This window comes from Cryptotermes secundus, unplaced genomic scaffold, assembly GCF_002891405.2.
Source record: "Cryptotermes secundus unplaced genomic scaffold, Csec_1.0 scaffold2250, whole genome shotgun sequence".
NCBI lineage: Eukaryota > Metazoa > Arthropoda > Insecta > Blattodea > Kalotermitidae > Cryptotermes > Cryptotermes secundus.
The window spans coordinates 25747-39464 of record NW_019726296.1 but is presented as its reverse complement, the minus strand read 5'-3'; the positions used below and the strand labels follow the sequence as shown (position 1 = coordinate 39464).

The window sequence follows — 13718 nt, the reverse complement described above, 5'->3', positions numbered from 1 at the left end:
ACAACCTTACCGACATCTATAAGCCGAAAGTCTAGAAAATGTGGGAGCCTCAACATGTCACAACATGATGGGCCTCCATGGCTTGTTACAGGAATACCTTCATTTTTATAACATAAATTACAGAATACCGGAAATCTGATATTCATCTTCGACTACAGTACTGGACAAGAAAACCTGGCAAATATAGGGAGTTCACGACTTTAGGGCATAACTGCAGTAAGTGATTTCCTGGGTCTTTGTGATCAAAAAAGTTCATATAAACATGTGTCCGATTTTGGACGGTTACGGAGTTATGACCGTTTTAAACTCAGAATAGAAGGTAACGATTATTGATAATAAACGGACGAAAATAGTAAACCAGCATAATACATGATACATTTAAAGTATGAATGTAAAGTTAGCTTCGTGAAATTACCTTTAATTTGAATTTATTGGTGCTTAAAATTGATTTTCGAAAATGCCACCACCGGCCGCAACACAGGCAACGGCTTGGTTGTGAACCGCGCGGATAGCACGTAGCAGCTTCAGCTGGCTGTTTCTTATGTGGTCCGCGGCGTTCAAAATGCGACCGAGCAAAGCATCTCGCGTTGCCACATTCACATTGTGAACCAGTTCTTTCATCCATCCCCACATATAAAATCCAGTGGGCTTAAGTCTGGAGACCTGGCTGGCAATTCTTCGCGTACTCGTACGTGGGCTTCGGTTTACCATACGAACAATGCCTTCCTCACTGACGCCTTCATGTACACCACGCTCGGCATCTATTTTCAAAGGGACTATTTCCACATTCTAGGAACTTTTGCCTGTATGGATATATGGAAAACAAAGGAAATGAATGAATGAATGAATGAATGAATGAATGAATTACAAGACGGTATTTTTCACCATATTTTGACACATTTTCGTGTATATTATTCTACTTCCTATCCAGGAAGAGAAATTCGAACGAAACAAATGCCAAGCAGTCACTGAATTGGTCGCGCATTTATCCACGAGAAAGAAGGAAACGATTTCACCGATAAAGAAAATTTTTCGTCATAACGTTATGACATTGCAGGGCAGCATAATGCAATAATATGCAAATATTCAGTAATCAACTGTATCACCGTGGGGGACGCGCGAAATCGTGAGCTGGGAGCGGCGTTTTCGACACAATCTAAGCTATCAGGTAGCAATGTAATATCGGAATATAAGAGCATAGATTGATATTATGGGTGGAAAAACAATCAACAAGAACAATTTTATACATAATTTCATATTTCGATTTATATTCCTTGTTATGACAACCATATATTACGTTTCGTTAAACAGCAGCTTCGTTACAGAGTAGATAATGAAAAGTTCAGTCCAGTGTGACATACGAGTTTACAACACTTCAGTCTTCATTCACCTTACGTGTTTCGATTCAAAAGAATCATCTTCAGAGGCGCACCACTACGATAAGGAAACACTGTCACATAAGATATTTTAACAATATGCACTTTAGATATGACTTATGCTCTCTATATAAATTTTGTTATCACGGTTGGTTTTCATGTTTGTCTTAGGCACTCACAATGGCGCTTCTTGAAGTGTAGATTTACTGGTTATTCTGAATGGGGGTTTCCACTGTACGCAATATTGTGTTCACTTTTCCATACAGTAGACTCCCAATATATTTAAAATTGTATTAAAATTTCCATTTAAAAAATTAGTTATTATATTAAAATATCTTGAGCCGATTTTGGGTCATGTTGCTTTCCTCCTGATGGTGGAAGATGTCGTTTATTTCTCTTGATTTCGTGTTCTTATTATTAGTAGTGTAGTTTACGTGCGTGCTGTGTCATGAGACAGGTTAAATTAGCAGCTTCGTTATTGACGTCACTCTTAGGTGTGTGCAATGAACTACTAAGCATCAACCTGTAACTCAGGGGTAAAATTCGCTGATATTGGGTTAGGTTAGGTGGGTGCACTAGACTACAGCGCATCTATGTGTAACTCAGGGGTACCATTCGCTGATTTTAGGTTAGGTTGGGTTATGTTGGATTAGGTTTGGTTTGAGCAGTAGACTTCTGCTCAACCACCTGTACCTTGGAGGGGGCGAAGTTCGGTAATTAACGCTGTTAGGTTTTGTCAACCCTATATAACGTTTCGTTAAATAGCAGCTTCGTTATTGACGTCATACTTAGGTGTGTGCAATAAACTACTAAGAATCCACCTGTAACTCAGGTGTACAATTCGCAGATATTAGGTTAGGTCGGGTGGGTGCAGTAGACTACAGCTCATCCATGTGTCTCTGGGGTACCATTCGCTGATGTTAGGTTAGGTTGGGTTAGATTAGGTTTGGTTTGCGCAATAGACTACTGCTCAACCATCTGTACCTTGGAGGGGGCGAAGCTCGGTAATTTAGCTAATGTTAGGTTGTGAGTGTACACATTATGATAGATGTGCGCAGATTACTACTCCTCATCGTTAATCTCAGTTAAGCACTGTTTGGGCGTCGGCATTGTCTAACGATTGAATGTCTCTGATAGTGTATGAATACATTATATATTTATACGGGACATTTTATTTCCGAATTTTCTCACATGATAAACTCAGCCTTTATTTTTCTTTTAAACTCTCTACGTAATCTATGAAACCTGGAATATATTACGATATTTATTATGGTCGTAAATGCATTTTTCTCGAAATATTCACATTTCAGAACGGTCTCAAGTGCATGATATCACAATTATCTTTATTGGTTCTTACAATTTCGAACAGTTCACGAAATATTCTCTTTCGAATGTTGCCGTTATTAACTTTATTATGATTTTCGACATATTTGAAAGATATAAATATACTTTATCCACCCCACAACACTAATGCTCAAATATTAGACAGAGACATCACTGACTAAGATCTGAATCTATCAAAATATCATTCAACATACTTCTAAGCATTAAAACAAAAAACAATCACATCACCATATATATTGTAACGTGTCTGCAATCCAGAAGAGTCACTCCTATGGAAACGCTAGAACAGACCGTTGCGTAGGAAGTAACAATAGCGGCACTGTAATCCCAACAGTGAGCCGTTGTGTAGAGAACATCGAATCTCCACGGTTACGACGAATACGCGAAGCGTTCCCACAGAGACAACGCAATAACAATGGGTCATTGCGTAGGAATCGCGGAACAAACAAAGCAACGTTTCCACTGCTATAACAGAGGGTTCATTTGGATAGCAGCGGCCGAGGGGATAAATAGCCCAGCGTCGACGAGAAGCAGTCAGTCTTTATCCAGTCGTCTAAGAGGTGAGTCTTGGAACATCCGCCGCAGAAGGGAGTCCAGTATCGCCGAGATATTGTAAGCAGTATTTGTAACACTGCAAGAGCAAACGATTGTAAAGCGTGTGATTGTGCAGGTGCGAAGAACAATAAAGGTTCTACGGAATCTGAGACCGGCGTAAATTTATTTGTAGCGTGACACGCAAAACACGCTACACTGGTGTCAGAAGTTTTACGAACTTGAACACGCCTCGACAAATAATTGAATTATTGTGCATCATGTACCCTCCTGCAGCAAAACGGAGATGCAACAAATGATGGGACTTCTACTGAAGGAAATCAGAGAGAAACACGAAACGACGGAGGCCAAAAGAAAACCGGAGAAGAAAGAATTGCTGGCCCTAAAGGGGGGCAAACCAGGCCAGGGCCGACGCCAGACATAGCAAGATGATGGCCGATTGGAAAGCCTGGGAGGAAGAGAGGAGAACTACCCACGAGAAGATTGAGCCCCACTCAGAAGTGATGCAGTCCGTACTGGAGCATCGATAGGTCCCCGTAGTAGACGCCCCGATGATGCCGGTCAGAGAACCGAGGAAACGGCGTAGGGACCGAAAACTGGCCGGGGAGCGCCGCCGCCAGAAACCGAAGGATTTGCAACGGGAAAATCGTGGACCCCAGGAGAAATTGCCAGTCGCCCACAGAGGGACGAGCCGCCGTGTGGAACTGGCACGGCAGAAGAAAAACAGCAGGAAGTCATCCCGTCGCGCGACAGTGGCACGACGTTGGAGAAATGCCTTCAAGAAGGAAACTCCCCAGGGAACCTTCGGATGCAAGCGTAAAGGAAGGAAAGGAATAAAGAACGTGGGCGGCAGACGGCCGCTATGCCAGAAGAAAAAATTACCAACCAAGAATGGCATCGGAGGGTGTAGGGCAGGACAGCGATCGCACCCAGGAAGGAGAGGAACACGAGAGAAGATCCCCTACGAGGCTGTCAACGTGAAGAACACGAAACGAATTATCAGGTTTACGGCGAAAAATTGGACACTGTGGAGGGGTCGACCCCCTCCAAAACGGAAAAAGGGAAACGGCCCTTATGGGAGGAACCGGTAACGTAGAAGTACCGGCCTACCCAACAAGGATGAATGAAGAATGAAAGTGAGGAATGAGTGTAAAACAACGAGATCGACAAATTCTCGGCTACGGAAGTGCTCGGGACGAGCACAACTGAAGAGAGGGGCGGATGCGGTAAAATGAACAGCGCAATAAGACGCACTAAGGACACCAAGGCCGAATGAAGACGTTGCCAACAGAACACTGCGGAATCGAAACCGAGGGAGAACCTTTAGGCTGTTCGCGGACGAACAACCTTTAGAAGGGAGCAATGCAACGTGTCTGCAATCCAGAAGAGTCACTCCTATGGAAACGCTAGAACAGACCGTTGCATAGGAAGTAACAATAGCGGCACTGTAATCCCAACAGTGAGCCGTTGTGTAGAGAACATCGAATCTCCACGGTTACGACGAATACGCGAAGCGTTCCCACAGAGACAACGCAATAACAATGGGTCATTGCGTAGGAATCGCGGAACAAACAAAGCAACGTTTCCACTGTTATAACAGAGGGTTCATTTGGATAGCAGCGGCCGAGGGGATAAATAGCCCAGCGTCGACGAGAAGCAGTCAGTTTTTATCCAGCCGTCTAAGAGGTGAGGCTTGGAACATCCGCCGCAGAAGGGAGTCCAGTACCGCCGAGATATTGTAAGCAGTATTTGTAACACTGCAAGAGCAAACGATTGTAAAGCGTGTGATTGTGCAGGTGCGAAGAACAATAAAGGTTCTACGGAATCTGAGACCGGCGTAAATTTATTTGTAGCGTGACACGCAAAACACGCTACAATATATTCTAAACTACACTATAAAATACAATTACAAGAATGTCAGCTGTAACAACTCGTGCTTTCCTGTAAACAATGTGATTCTGTAAACAGTATAATAGATGGAAGGAATATAATAACCTGATGCTGTATACCACCTGCAAACACATGTAAGCCTGGAAGATTAGATGGCCATCACTTGCCATCATTCTTCGTGCTATAACACATAATCTACACACCACTGTGCACATTTTACACTCTCATTGAACAGGACTGCACCATAACAAAAATGACAAAATGTGTTTCACCTTGATATAAGCAAGAATTCTTCATGTAAATAAGATAGTATGTAAAATAATCAGAGTCTACATATAAAAAAACACCCTCTTTTCTGTCATAATAAATATGCACTCATAAAACCTAACTCACTCTCTATACATATAACCACTAAAACACATTTTGTGCAAATCAATGTACATTTTGCACACGAGATAATTAATAGTGCAAGAATAACATCAAAGACACATTGTCTTTCAATACACACACACACACACTATTCTTCTATGAATTTACTGTTATTAAATCAATAAACGTACGTTATGGTGTATTCCTCCTACACACATACTTCTGTTTCAAGGTTCAGATAAAAAACACTTCAATTTCGTTGTGGAACAGAGGACACACATGTTTATAAAACTTCGTACACTTGCCATTATTCCGTCCATGATAATTCACGCATTAAAAGCTACCATTTGCACTATCTCACTGAATCTTTTAAGACATACATTCAGGCAGACAATTAATCACAACTTGTATATACATACTTGTACTTGTACATATTTAATCATACACACATAACATGGTCTTATTATTTATACACACCTCTTCATAACAGGAAAGAAACATACCTTGATTTTGTACTCACGGTATTTAGGTCAGTGACAGGACAACCAACCTCTTAATATGACAAAAACAGAAACGTTCCATTATCAGTTCGATTACAGGACGGTAATTTTTCACCTATGTTTTACCCATTTTCGTGTATAATATTATTCTACTTCATATCCAGGAGGGGAATTTCGGGCGAAACAAATGCCAACCAGACACTGAAATGGTCACGTATAATTCCACGAGAAACAAAGGAACGATTCCACTGATTATAAAGACTTTTCGTCATAAAGTTATACCATTGGAGGGCAGAATCTTGCATTAATATGCGATAATCTGTAATAATTTGTATCACCTTGGGGGATGCGCAAACTCGTGAGGTGGGAGCGTTGTCGACACAATCTAAGCTATCACGTAGAAATATAACCTCGGAATATAAGAGCATAGATTGATATTATGGGTGGAAAAACAGTCAACAAGTTCAAATTTATACAAAAAGTAATATTCCGATTTATATTCCGTGTTACGTCAACCCTGAATTACGTTTCGTTAAATAGCAGTTTCGTAAATGACATAACTCTTTGGTGTGCGCAATGAACTACCGCGCATCCACCTGTAACACAGGGGTACCATTCGCTGATGTTAGGTTCGGTTAGGTTGGGTTATATTAGGTTACGTTAGGTTTGCGCAGTAGACGACTGCGCATCCATCTGTACCTTGGAGGGGGCGAAGCTCGGTAATTTACGATAATGTTAGGTTGTTAGTGTACATTATGACAGGTGTGCGCAGTTTACTACTGCGCATCGTCATGCTCAGTTCAGCACTGCTTGGCCGTCGGCACTGTCTTACGATTGAATGTCTCTCACAGTTTATGAAATCATTATATATTTATACGGGACATTTTATTTCCGATATTTCTCACGTGTTAATTCTTACATGTAGTTTTCAGTTAAACTCTCTTCGTAATCTATGAAACCTGGAATATATTAAGATATTTATAATGGTCGTAAAGGCATTTTTCTCGAAATATTCACATTTCAGAACGGTCTCAAGTGCGTGATATCACAATTATCTTCATTGGATCTTACAATTTCGAACCGTTCCCGAAATATTCTCCTTCGAATGTTCCCATTATTAACTTTATTATGTTATTCGACATATATGAAGTATATACATATAATTTATATGAAATATATCCACCCCACAATATTAGTGCTTGAATATTAGATAGGGAAATCACTGATTAAGATCTCAAACTAACAAGAAATCATTCAACATTCTTCCAAGCATTCAAACAAAAAACCAACACATCACCATATATATGTTCTACACTAATCTATTAAATAGATTTACAAGAATATCAGCTCTAACAATTCCTGCTTTCCTGTACACAATGTGATTCTGTAAGCAGTTTAATACATGGAAGGAAAATAATTCCCTGATGCTATATACTACCTGCTAGTACATATAAGCTTGGAAGATTGGATGGCAAGAATGCAATCCGTTGAATATCACATCAAAATAAACATCTAACATACAAATTATTTGCTATCATTCTTCATGATATAACACATACTCTACACACCACTGTGCATATTTTACACACTCACTGAACAGGACTGTCGATATAACACCAGTGACAACATGTTTCACCTTATTATAAGCAAGAATCCTTTCTTGTAAACAAGGTATGTATATAAAAGAGGAAACTTTGGAATCCACTGTGGGTGAATGGAAATCTTAACGTTCTTGAGAACATTACAAAACCTCACTACACATCACTGTATATATTAAACACAAAAATATAACCTCACACTGGACAATTTAAACTTCAATTTACACTCGACATTATTCTCACCAAAACAACACACATTACACACACACCTCTGTCACAAACAACTAAGATATAAATTAAAAAATAATTTCTTCAATGGGAACTAGAAATTCACTTTGCACCCTAATTACAAGTACTTATACTAATGCAAAAGAAGTATATCGTTCTGACTAATAACCTACTCACAAGAGTAATATACAGTCTACACACAAAAACAAACACCATATTTTCTGTCATACCAAATATGCACTTATAAAATCGAACTCGCTCTCTATCCACATAATACCTAAAACACATTTTGTGTAAATAACTCCATATACTGCACACGAGATTATTAAAGCTTACCATCTGCANTCCGAAACGTCGGTTAACACCACATATACACGGTGCAAAATCCCAGAAGACTGCTTTCTTCATAGTCACCGCCGTGAAAGCCTCAAATCTAACAAATGTGTGACTGCTTGGCATATGTTTCGCCCGAATTTCCCTGCCTGTTTAGGAAGTAGTATATGAATTATACACGAAAATGTGTTAAAAATAGGTTGAAAAATTACCGTCCTCTAATGGAGCTGATAATGGAATATTTCTGATTCAGTCATGTTAAGCGGTTATATGCACTGTCACTGTGACATAAATATCCGGTTTACAACTTGAAGATCGGTTTATTTATAAACACATCTTCATTACAGGAAAGAAACCGATCTTCAAGTTGTAAACCGGATATTTATGTCACAGTGACAGTGCAGAAAACCGCTTATTCCATTATCAGCTCCATTAGAGGATGGTAATTTTTCAACCTATTTTTAACACATTTTCGTGTATAATTCATATACTACTTCCTAAACAGGCAGGGAAATTCGGGCGAATCATATGCCAAGCAGTCACACATTTGTAAGATTTGAGGCTTTCACGGCGGTGACTATGAAGAAAGCAGTCTTCTGGGATTTTGCACCGTGTATATGTGGTGTTAACCGACGTTTCGGAGGAACGTATCGCCTCCATCTTCAGGGTAGAAGAAAAAATATATAAGAAATCTCCAAGCAAAGAGACCGTGAGAACCGGCAGAAGCAGACTGATTTGAGGCTTTCACGGCGGTGACTATGAAGAAAGCAGTCTTCTGGGATTTTGCACCGTGTATATGTGGTGTTAACCGACGTTTCGGAAGAACGTATCGCCTCCATCTTCAGGGTAGAAGAAAAAATATATAAGAAATCTCCAAGCAAAGAGACCGTGAGAACCGGCAGAAGCAGACTGATTTGAGGCTTTCACGGCGGTGACTATGAAGAAAGCAGTCTTCTGGGATTTTGCACCGTGTATATGTGGTGTTAACAGACGTTTCGGAGGAACGTATCGCCTCCATCTTCAGGGTAGAAGAAAAAATATATAAGAAATCAGCAAGCAAAGAGACCATGAGAACCTCAAACACACATTGTCTTTCAGTACACACCCAATATTCTTATATGCGCTTACATTCGTTAAATCAATAAATGTAATTTATGGTGTATTCTTCCATCACACATACTTCACTTTCATGGTTCACAGGGAAAACACTTCCATTTCGTTGTGGAACAGACCAAACACAAGTTTGTAAAATCTCGTGCTCTCGCCATTAATCGGTCTAGGATAATACACACATTAAAGCTTACCATTTGCACTATCTCACTCAATCTTTTAAGATATACTTTCAGGCAGATAATTAAACACAACTGGAACATATATGTATATAAACATACAAACACAACACCGTCTTATTATTTATAAACACACCTTCACACCAGGAAAGAAACATACCTTCACCTTGTACACCGGATATTTACGTCACAGTGACAGGGCAGTTAAACGCTTAACACGACTGAAACAGAAATATTCCATTATCAGTTCCATTACAGGACGGTAATTTTTCAACCTATTTTTTACACATTTTCGTGTATAACTCATATTCTACTTCCTATTCAGGCAGAGAAATTCGAGCGAAACATATGCCAAGCAGTCACTCAATTGGTCCCGTATCCATTCACGACAAAGAAGGGAACGACTTCACTGATAATAAAGAGTTTTCGTCATAACGTTATGCCATTGGAGGGCAGCATAATGCCATGATACCTAATATTCAGTAGTCATTTGTATCACCGTGGGGAATTCGCAAACTCGTGTGTGGGAGCGGCATTTTCGACACAATCTAAGCTATCACGTAGCAATATAACATCGGAATATAAGAGCAAAGATTGATATTATGGGCGGAAAAACAGTCCACACGCTCAATTTTATAAATAACGTCATATTTCGAATTATATTCCACGTTACGACAGTCCTATATTACGTTCGGTGAAATACCAGCTTCGCAAATGACGTCACACTTACGTGTACGCAATGAACTACTGCGCATCCGACTGTATCTCAGGGGGTTCCCTTGGCTACTACCATTCGCTTACGTTAGGTTCGGTTAGGTTAGGTTAGGTTAGGTTAAGTTACGTTTGCGCAGTAACTACTGCGCATCCATCTGTATCTTGGAGGGGGCGAAGCTCGGTAATTTACACTAATGTTAGGTTGTGAGTGTACATTATGATAGGTGTGCTCAAATGAATACTAAGCATAATTATGGTCAGTTCAGCACGGTTTAGCCCTCTTCAATATCTTACGATTGAATGTCTCTTATAGCGTATGAAATCATTATTTATTCATATGGGACATTTTATTTCCGAATTCTCTCACATGATAAACTCTTGCATATATTTTTCTGTTACTCTAACTACGTAAGCTATGTAACCTGGGATATATTTCCGTTATTATAATGGTCGTAAATGCATTTTTTCCGAAATATTGACATTGCAGAACGCTACCAAATGAATGATATCACAAATATCTTGAATGACTCTTACAGTTTCCGAAATATTCTCTTTTCAAATGTTTCCATTATTAACTTTATTACGTTTTTCGACATATGTCAAGGATATACATCTACTCTATATGAAAGTTATCCACCCCAAAATAGCAGTGCTCAAATATTCGATAGGGAAATCACTGATTACGATCTGAACCTAAGAAAAAATCCTTCAACAATCTCATAAGCATTAAAACAAGAAACCAACACATCACTATATATATTCTAGACTAAACTACACATTACAATTACAAGAATGCCAGCTCTAAAACTCGTGCTTTCCTGTACACAATTTGACTTTTAAGCAGTTTAATAGGTGGAAATAAAATAATTCCCTCATGCTGTATACTACCAGATAGAACATGTAAGCCTGGAAGATCAGAAGCCAAGAATGCAATCACTTGTCTATCACAGAAATACACATACACATTCTTACACATCACTTGCCATCATTCTTCATGCTATAACACATACTCTACACACAACTGTGCCCAGTTTACACTGTCACTGAACAGCACTGCCAGCATAACACCAATGTCAACACGTGTTTCACTTTGCATATCACCTTCTTATAAGCAAGCATTCTTCATGCAAACAAGGTATGTACATAAAACGGGAAACTTTTGAATCCACTGTGAGTGAATGGAATTCTTAATATCTTTTAAAACACTACACTTCACTGTATACATTATACACAAAAATATAACCTCACACTAGAGAATTTAAAATTCACTTTACACTCCACATTATTGTGACCAAAACAACATACACTATACCCACAACATTATCAAAAAAAAAACTACGATGTAAATACAAATAATAAATTCTTCAATGGGAACTAGAAATTCACTTTGCACCCTCTTCTCACAAGTACATACACTAATGCAAAAAAAGAAGTATATCATTCTGACTAATAACCTACACACACCTGTCATATTCAGAGGCTACATACCAAATATGCCCTCATAAAATCTAATTCACTCTCAATCCATATTCATTCATTCATCAGTAATCTGTCAGACGACAGGTCCACAATCTCTTCCAAAACATTTCCTCTACTTAATGCGATCTTCTGTTTTTGGAAAGAGACTATCCAGGAAAAGTGATAATGTGGTAGTTTTTCCATTTGCTTTCCAGATCGCAGTACAGCAGCCGTTCAAACCACTCTGGTCACGCCTGTTGCTATACGAACTTGAACCATTTCGAGCATCATTTGTTCTGTGCTTCAAGTCGCTGCTGATGACGCTGCTTCCGGCATCAGTTTTTGGTGTCTCTCTTCGTCTGATGCCTACCCTTTGACCTGTCCAGCAAGGGAGGCCCTGCCAGTAGCTACGCTGCCGCTGGTATAGCTCTCAGGGTCCTTAGCATACTCAAACCCCTCACCACGATAAGGCGGAGACACCAACTAACCACTAATAAATATCTTGTGCAAATCACTGTACACACTTCACACGAGATTATAATAATAGTGCATGAATAACCTCAAACACACACTGTCTTTCACTACACACACACTATTCTTATATGCACTTACTTTCGTTAAATCGATAAATGTAATTTACGGTGTATTCTTCCTTCACGCATACTTTACTTTCGTGGTTCACAGGGAAAACACTTCCATTTCGTTGTGGAACACACCAAACACAAGTTTGTAAAATTTCGTGCACTCGCCATTAATCGGTCCAGGATAATACACACATTAAAGCTTACCATTTGCACTGTCTCACTCAATCTTTAAGATATACTTTCAGGCAGATAATTAATCACAACTGGAATATATATGTATATAAACATACACACACAACACCGTGTAATTATTTATAAACACATCTTCATACCAGGAAACAAACATACCTTCATCTTGTACACCGGATATTTACGTCACAGTGACAGGGCAGCCAACCGCTTAATATGACTGAAACAGAAATATTCCACGATCCGTTCCATTACAGGATGGTAATTTTTCAAGCCATTTTTACACATTTTCTTATATAATTCATTTTCTACTTCCTATTCAGGCAGGGAAATTCGGGCGAAACATATTCCAAGCAGTCACTCAATTCGTCCCGTATCCATTCACGACAAAGAAGGGAACGACTTCACTGATAATAAAGTTTTTTCGTCATAACGTTATGCCATTGGTGGGCAGCATAATGCCATAATACGTAATATTCAGTAGTCATTTGTATCACCGTGGCGGATTCGCAAACTCGTGAGGTGGGAGCGGCATTTTCGACACAATCTAAACTATCACGTAGCAATACAACATCGGAATACAAGAGCACACATTGATATTATGGGTGGAAAAAGTCCACACGCTCAATTTTATAAATAACGTCATATTTCGAATTATATTCCATGTTACGACAGTCCTATATTACGTTCGGTGAAATAGCAGCTTCGCAAATGACGTCACACTTACGTGTACGCAATGAACTACTGCGCATCCGACTGTATCTCAGGGGGTCCCCTTTGGTACCATTCGCTTATGTTAGGTTAGGTTAGTTTAGGTTAGGTTTGCGCAGTAAACTACTGCGCATCCATCTGTATTGTGACATGTTGCGCTAAGGAGAACGATCCCCCACCAGCAGTGACGCGGCGCGTGAGTCAGCGCTCCCCTCCCCCTCCTCCGCACGGTAACGCGGCGCTCCCTCCCGCCCCTCCGCGGTGACGTAACGCGAAACGCTAACGTACCCGTAATCAACTTCCTACTATGACGTGGCACTCATTACGCAACAGGCACCACTGCGGATATATAAGGAGCTGCACAGCAGCTAGGAGCCAGTTCTAGTGTGGCTACCGCAGAGTTGTACGGTGACAGCCGCCGAGTTATAATGTGGACATCGCTGAGTTAATTCGTCAACGAGCGAGTGCGTTATCAACAGTTCTCCAGTCAGCCGACTACCATTGGAGTATAGCAGCCGTCGCGGAAAGAAGAACCGGACGTGTGTGTGATTGTGTAATTGGGAGTGTGTGATACAGTGATACA

The 13718-nt window shown here is 40.0% G+C and overlaps 1 long non-coding RNA gene across 2 annotated transcripts in view; it reads right to left on the bottom strand.

The window, feature by feature from the left end:
- Nucleotides 1-641: 641 nt before the first annotated feature.
- The window catches only part of LOC111864190, a 25491-nt gene continuing 12414 nt past the window's right edge, over nucleotides 642-13718 (bottom strand). Inside the window, exons 4-5 of one of the 2 annotated variants that reach the window (XR_004512995.1) lie at nucleotides 12584-12644; nucleotides 642-803 (exon numbers count right to left, since the gene is read on the bottom strand). This is a non-coding gene — a long non-coding RNA (uncharacterized LOC111864190). Of the gene's footprint in view, nucleotides 804-9678; nucleotides 9701-12583; nucleotides 12645-13718 lie in introns of those variants that run through there. The other variant, XR_004512996.1, reaches the window with a different exon arrangement.